General features: G+C 35.8%; 1 pseudogene; it reads right to left on the reverse strand.

Moving 5' to 3' along the window:
• Positions 1-1,416: 1,416 nt before the first annotated feature.
• On the reverse strand, positions 1,417-1,509 carry LOC118012778 (annotated as a pseudogene).
• Between the last annotated feature and the right edge of the window lie 7,274 nt (positions 1,510-8,783).

Raw genomic sequence — 8,783 nt, forward strand, 5'->3', positions numbered from 1 at the left:
GGCTTCCCAGACAAACAAAAACTAAAGGAGTTTGTGACCACTAAACCAACCCTGCAAGATATTAAAGGGACTCTTTGAGTGGAAAGGAAAGATCAAAAATAACAAAGACTAGAAAGGAACAGAACATCACCAGAATCACCACCTTTACAGGTAACACAATAGCACTAAATTCATATCTATCAATAATCACTCTGAATGTAAGTGGACTAAATGCTCCAATCAAAAGACATAGAGTATCAGAATGGATTAAAAAAACAAGACCCATGTATATGCTGCCTACAAGAGACTCATTTTAGACCCATAGACACCTCCAGATTGGAAGTGAGGGGATGGAGAAAACTCTCTCATGTTAATGGACATCAAAAGAAAGCCAAAGTAGCCAAACTTATACCAGACAAACTAGATTTTAAACCAAAGACCATACCAAGAGATGAAGAAGAGCACATTATCATAACTAAGGGGTCTATCCATCCAGACGATCTAACAGTTGTAAATACTTATGCCCCCAACTTGGAAGCACCCAAATGTATACATCAATTAATAGCAAACATGAAGAAACTCATTGATTATGATATAATAACAGGAGGGGACTTTAACACCCCACTTACAGCAATGGACAGATTATCTAAGCAGAAAATCAACAAGGAAACAATGGCTTTGAATGACACCCTGGACCAGATGGACTTAACAGATATATTCAGAACATTTCATCCTAAAGAAGCAGAATCCACATTCTTTTTGAGTGCACTTGGAATATTCTCCAGAATAGATCACATACTGGGTCACAAATCAGCCCTCAGCTAGTACAAAAAGATTGGGATCATTCCATGCATATTTTCAGACCACAACACTATGAAACTTGAAGTCAACCACAAGGAAAAACTTGGAAAGACCATAAATACATGGAGGTTAAAGAAAGAATGAATGGGACAACCAGGAAATTAAAGAAAAAATACATGGAAAGAAATGAAAATGAAAACACAATGGCCTAAAACCTTTGGGATGCAGCAAAGGTGGTCCTAAGAGGGAAATATATTACGATACAAGTCCACCTCAAGAAGCAAGAAAAGTCTTGAATACACAACCAAAACTTACACCTAAAAGAGCTAGAAAAGGAACAGCAAATAAAGCCTAACATCAGCAGAAGAAGGGAAGCAATAATGATTAGAGCGGAAATAAATGATATAGAAACAAACAAACAAACAAATCTGGTTTTGTTCAACAAAAACTAAGAGCTGGTTCTTTGAAAGAATTAATAAAATTGATAAATCCCCAGCCAGACTTTTCAAAAAGAAAAGAGAAAGGACCCAAATAAACAAAATCACAAATGAAAGAGGAGAGAACACATCCAACACCACAGAAATACAAATAATTATAAGAGAATATTATGACAAATTATATGCTAACAAACTAGGCAATCTGGAAGAAAGGGATAAATTCCGAGAGGGAGGCACATGTCACACAATGGCGTGAACACCCAATCATCACACTTATGAACTACAAAAGAATCTGGATAAATTCCGAGAAACATACAAACTACCAAAACTGAAACAGGAAGAAATAGAAAATTTGAACAGACCCATAACAGCAAATTAAATCAGTAATCAAAAATCTCCCCAAAAAACAAAAGTCCATGGCCAGATGGCTTCCCAGGCAAATTCTACCAAATATTTAAAGAAGAATAAATACCTATTCTTAAGTTGTGTGGAAAGCCTTCAGGGAACAAAAGCCACAGAGAGCAACCAGAGCATATTACTCAGTCTGCCCCTGGCAAGGGCTGTGTAATTCTGCCTGGGGCAAAGACACTTGAGAATCAAAGCAACAGGCCCCTCCACCAAAAGATCAGAAAGAACATCCAGCCAAGACCAAGTTTACCACTCAATGAGAATTGCAAAACTCTAGCCCTAGGAGATTACAACACATAGAATTCATGGGTTTTCCCCATGATTCTTTAGTCTTTCCATTTTAATTTCTTTTTATTTTTTCTCTTTCCGTTTTCAACCAGTTTCTTATTTTATCAACTTTTTAAAAATCTTTTTTAATTTTTCACTTTTACAGTTACATTCTATCCCTTCATTGTATTTAATTTTATTTTTGTGTGTATATATATATATATATGTATGTATATATATATATATATATATATATATATGTACATACATATATATATATATATGTAAGGTTTTTTTTCTTTACAATTTTGGGATACAGCTTCTTCTAACAGACCAGTATACACCAAAAATCTACTTTATGGTTCTGTTGTATTCACCTGTCTGATCATATTCTCTCTTTTTTCTTTTTCTTCTTCCTTTTTTTTTTGTTTTTTGTTTGTTTGTTTTTCTTGTTTCTTTGTTTTGTTAGTCTTTTTTAATTTTCATCTTTACAGTTACATTCTATCCTTTCAATGTATTTAATTTTATTTTTGTATATATACATTTTTCTTTCTTCACAATTTTGAGATGTAATTTCCTCTAATTGACTAAAATACACTTGGGATATAGTGTATTGCTCTGTTCTGCTCACCTATCTGTGTATATCCCTTCCCTTTTTTGCTATGGTTGTTGTTTTTCTCTTTTGGTTTTTTCTTATCTTTTAATTTTTATTTTTGCAGTTACATTCTATCCTTTCATTGTATTTAATTTTATTTTTGTACATATGTAAGTTTTTCTTTCTTTACAATTTTGGGATCTAGTTTTCTAACAAACAGACCAAAACACACACAGGATCCAGTGTATTACTCTGTTCTGTTCACCTGTCTGATTATATTCTCTTTCTTTTTTTTTTTTTTTTAAATTGCTTTTTCTTTTTCTCTTTCTTTTCTTTTTTTTTTCCCCCTGATTTCAGGTCTCTTCTGATTTGTTTAGTGTATATTTCTCTGGGGTCATTGTTGCATTTTAGTATTTTTTTTCTCTCATTCATATATTCTTCTCTGGATAGAATGACAAGATGGAAAAACTCACCTCAAAAAAGAGAACAAGAGGCAGTACTGACTGCCAGGGACCTAATCAGAATGGAATAAGTAAGATGTTGGAACTAGAGTTCAGAATAACAATTATAAAGATAATAGCTAGGCTTGAAAAAAGCATAGAAGACACTAGAGAATCCCTTTCTGGCGAAATAAGAGAACAAAAATCTACCCAAGTTGAAATCAAAAAGGTTATTAATGAGTGCAATAAAAAATGGAGGCCCTAACTGCTATGATAAATGAGGCAGAAGAGAGAATTCATGATAAAGAAGACAAAATGATGGAGAATAAAGAAGCTGAGAAAAAGAGAGATAAACAACTACTGGATCATGAGGGGAGAATTCAAGAGATAAGTGATACCATAAAGCAAAACAATACTAAAATAATTTGGATCCCAGAAGAAGAAGAAAAAGGGAGAGGGGCAGAAAGTATATTGGAGCAAATTATAGTGGAGAACTTCCCTTATCTGGGAAGGAAACAGGCATCCAAGTCCAGGAGGCACAGAGAACCCTCCTCAAAATCAATAAGAACTGGCCAAAACCCTGACATATAATAGTGACACTTGCAAATCTCGGAGACAAAGAGAAAATCCTGAAAGCAGCTCAGGACAAGAGGTCTGTGACCTACAAGGGTAGAAATATTAGACTGGCAGCAGACATATCCACAGAGATCTGGCAGGCCAGAAAGGACTGACATGATATATTCAGGGTGCTAAATGAGAAAAATATGCAGCCAACAATACTTTATCCAGCTCAGATGTCATTCAAAGTAGAAGGAGTGATAAAAAGCTTCCAGAACAAACAGAAACTTAAGGAATTTGTGATCACCAAACCAGCCCTACAAGATACTATAAGCGAAGAGAGAGCCCAAAAGTAACATAGACCAGAAAAGAACAGAGACAATATACAGAAACAGGGAATTTACAAGTAACACAATGGCACTAAATTCATATCTTTCAATAGTTACCCTGAACATAAATGGGCTAAATGCCCCAATCAAAAGACACAGGGTATCAGATTGGATAAAAAAAACAAGACCCAACCATATGCTGTCTGCAAGAGACTCATTTTAGACCCAAACACACCTCCAGATTTAAAGTGAGGGGATGGAAAACCATTTATCATGCTAATGGACATCAAAAGAAGCTGAGATGACAATTCTTACTCAGACAAATTAGATTTTAAACCAAAGACTGTAATAAGAGATGAGGAAGGACGATATATCAGAATTAAAGGGTCTATCCAACAAGAAGACCTAATGATTGTATTTATTCCCCTAACATGGGAGCAGCCAATTATATAAGCCAATTAATAACAAAATTAAAGAAACTCATCAATAATAATAGAATAATAGTAGGGGATTTTAAAACCCCACTCACTGCAATGGACACATCATCTAAGCAGAAGATGCCTTTCCAGGCATATTTTTGGACCACAATACTTTGAAACTGGAAATCAATCACAAGAGAAAATTTGGAAAGAACTCAAATACATGGAGGTTAAAGAGCATCCTACTAAAGAATGAATGGGTCAACCAGAAAGTTAAAAAAATTTTTAAAAATCATGGAAGTAAATGAAAATGAAAACACAACTGTTCAAAACCTTTGGGATGAAGCAAAGGCAGTCCTAAGGAGGAAGTATATAGCAACACAAGCCTTTCTCAAGAAACAAGAAAGGTCTCAAATACACAACCTAACCTTATACCTAAAGGAGCTGGAGAAAAAATGGCAAATAAAACCTAAATCATGCAGGAGAAGAGAAATAATAAAGATCAGAGCAGAAATCAATGAAATAGAAACCAAAAGAACAGTAGAACAGATCAAGAAACTAGGAGCTGGTTCTTTGAAAGAATTAATAAGATCAATAAACCCCTGGCCAGACTTATCAAAAAGAAAAGAGAAAGGACCCAAATAAATGAAATCATGAATGAAAGAGGAAAGATCACAATCAACAATGAAGAAATACAAACAAGAACAAGAACATATTATGAGCAACTATATGCCAACAAATTAGGCAATCTGGAAGAAATGGATGCATCCCTAGAGACTATAAGCGATCAAAACTGAAATAGGAAGAAATAGAAAAGCTGAACAGACCCATAACCAGCGAGGAAATTGAAGCAGTAATCAAAAATCTCCCAAAAAACAAGAGCCCAGGGCCAGATGGCTTCCCGGGGGAATTCTTCTAAACATTTAAAGAATCAATACCTATTCTTCTGAAGCTGTTTCAAAAAATAGAAATGGAAGGAAAACTTCCAAACTCTTTCTATGAGACAGCATTACCTTGATCCCCAAACCAGACAAAGACCCCACCAAAAAGAATTACATACCAATATCCCTGATGAACATGGATGCCAAAATTCTCACCAAATTACTAGCCAATAGGATCCAACAGTACATTAGAAGGATTATTCACCACGACCAAGTGGGATTTATTCCTGGGCTGCAAGGGTGTTTAAACATCTGCAAATCAATCAATGTGATACACTACATTAATAAAAGAAAGAACAAGAACCATATGATCCTCTCAATAGATGCAGAAAAAACATTTGACAAAGTACAGCATCCTTTCTTGATTAAAATTCTTCACAGTGTAGGGATAGAGGGAACATACCTCAACATCATAAAAGCCATACACAAAAAGCCCACAGCGAGTATCATTGTCAATGGGAAAAAACTGAGATCATGTCCCCTAAGGTTGGGAACACAGCAGGAATGTCCACTCTCACAACTGCTATTCAACATAGTACTAGAAGTCCTAGCCTCAGCAATCAGACAATAAAAAGAAATAAAAGGCATCTGAATTGGCAAAGAAGTCAAATTCTCACTCTTTGCAGATGACATAATACTTTATGTGGAAAACCCAAAGACTCCACCCCAAAACTGCTAGAACTCATACAGGAATTCAGCAAAGTGGCAGGATATAAAATCAATGCACAGAAGTCAGTTGCATTTCTATCTACCAACAATGAGACAGAAGAAAGAGAAATTAAGGAGTCAATCCCACTTAGAATTGCATCCAAAACCATAAGATACCTAGGAATAACCCTAATCAAAGAGGCAAAGGATCTGTACTCAGAAAACTATAGAACACTAATGAAAGAAATTGAGGAAGACACAAGGAAATGGAAAAATGTTCCATGCTCATGGATTGGAAAAACAAATACTGTTAAAATGTCTATGCCACCTAGAGCAATCTACACATTCAATGCAATCCTTATCAAAATACCATCAACTTTTTTCAAAGAAATGGAACAAATAATCCTAAAAATTTGTATAGAACCAGAAAAGACCCCAATAGCCAAAGGAATGTTGAAAAAGAAAACTAAAACTGGTGGCATCACAATTCCAGACTTCAAGCTCTATTACAAAGCTATAGTCATCAAGACAGTATGATACTGACATAAAAACAGACACATAGATCAATGGAACAGAATAGAAAACCCAGAAATGGACCTACAACTATATGGTCAACTAGTCTTCAACAAAGTAGGAAAAGAAAAGGTAGTTTCTTCAACAAATGGTGTTGGGAGAACTGGACAGCAACATGCAGAAGAATGAAGCTGGACCACTTTCTTACACCATACAGAAAAATAAATTCAAAATGGAAGATAAGACCTAAATGTGAAATCAAATTCCTAGAGTAGAACACAGACAGCAACCTCTTTCACTTCAACTGCTTACTAGACAGGTCTCCTGAGGCAAGGGAAATAAAAGCAAAAATAAACTATTGAGACTTCATCAAAATAAAAAGCTCTGCACAGCAAAGGAAACAATCAATAAAACTGAAAAGCAACATAAAGAATGGGAGAAGATATTTGCAAATTACATATCTGATAAAGTGTTAGTATCCAAAATCTATAAAGAACTTATCAGGGGCGCCTGGGTGGCTCAGTCGTTGGGCGTCTGCCTTCGGCTCAGGTCATGGTCCCGGGGTCCTGGGATCGAGCCCCGCGTCGGGCTCCCTGCTCAGCGGGAGGCCTGCTTCTCCCTCTCCTACTCCCCCTGCTTGTGTTCCCTCTCGCTATGTTTCTCTCTGTCAAATAAATAAAATCTTTAAAAAAAAAAAAAAAGAACTTATCAAACTCAACGCCCAAAAAACAAATAATCCAGTTAAGAAATGGGCAGAAGACATGAACAGACATTTCTCCAAAGAAGACATCCAGATGGCCAACAGACACATGAAAAGATGCTTAGCATGACTGATCATCAGGGAAAAGCAAATCAAAACTACAATAAGATACTACCTCACACCTGTCAGAATGGCTAGAATTAACAACGCAAGAAACAACAAGTGTTGATGAGGATGCAGAGAAAGGGGAACCCTTTTACACTTTTGGTGGGAATGCAAACTGGTGCAGTCACTCTGGAAAACAGTATGAAGGCTCCTCAAAAAAATTAAAAATGGAGCTACCCTACCACCCAGCAATTGCACTAGTAGGTATTTACCCAAAGGTTACAAAAATACAGATTCGAAGGGGCACATGCACCTGGATGTTTATAGCAGCATTATCAACAATAGCCAAACTATGTAAGCAGCCCAAATGTCCATTGACTGATGAAAGGATATGTAGTATATATGCACAATGGAATATTGCCCAGCCATAAAAGAGAATGAAATCTTGCCATTTGCAATGATGTGGATGGACTAGAGTATATTATACTAAGTGAAATAAGTCAATCAGAGAAAGACAAATACCATATGATTTCACTCATATTTTGAATTTAAGAAACAAAACAGATGAACATACAGGAAAGAAAAAAGAGAGAGAGGGAAGCAAACCATAAGAAACTCTTAACTACAGAGAACAAAATGAGGGTCGTTGAAAGGAGGTGGGTGGGGGAAGGGCTAAATAGGGGATGGGTACTTGGATGAACACTGGGTATTATATGTAAGTGATGAATCCCTAAATTCTACTCCTGAAACTAATATTACATTATATGTTAACTAGAATTTAAATAAAAATTTGAAATGATAAATAAATAAATAAATGACACTGGCTCAGGTCATGGTCCCACAGGTCATGGTGCCAGGGTCCTGGGATCAAGCCCAACATCAGGCTCCCTGCTCAGCGGGAAGCCTGCTTCTCCCTCTCCCACTCCCCTCCTTGTGTTCTCTCTCTTGCCGTGTCTCTCTCTGTCAAATAAATAAATAAAATCTTAAAAAAAAAAAAGAAGAAGAAGAAGAAGAAACACACTGACTGATTGATAAGCAGGCCAATTCCCAGGTTTCATGCCAGGCCTAATCAATCAGACTCCCTGTTGTGGAATATAGTAATCTAAATATTTAACAGATCCAGGAAATGTGCTCAGTAAGGTTTAAAAATGTTTTTATCATTTTATACTTACTTTATGGAGTAAAATTCTACATATGAAATAAATCTCATAAGCTATTTTTTTTTGCTTTACACAGTTTTAAGAAATCTATGTACAATTTTAACAAATGTAATACACCTGTATATACCTTATCATGAACTAAAACATTTCCATGTTTCCAGAAAATTCTCTCATATTTATTTCCTGTCACTCTCCCCTCCCCAGAGCACTGCTCTGGTTCTGGGTTTTTAAAAACATATTTTATGTGGTTTATATATATGCATATGCCACCTGAGATTACATCTCTTACTGATACATAACATAAAGGCCACTCTCACAGCTTCCAAGCATATGCCTCTAGCTTTTCCTTGGCTAGTAGGAAAAACTGCTTCCACTCAAAATAAAAATTTAATTAAGGACTAAACCATTTTTAGCAGCTGTGATGGATTTGGGTACAAATTGAGTGTGACTATACTGCTCTTCAAAAATTCAACCACACCTGCT

The sequence above is a fragment of the Mirounga leonina genome, unplaced genomic scaffold (assembly GCF_011800145.1).
Source record: "Mirounga leonina isolate KUSES-001 unplaced genomic scaffold, KU_Mleo_1.0 Mir_151, whole genome shotgun sequence".
Classification (NCBI taxonomy): domain Eukaryota; kingdom Metazoa; phylum Chordata; class Mammalia; order Carnivora; family Phocidae; genus Mirounga; species Mirounga leonina.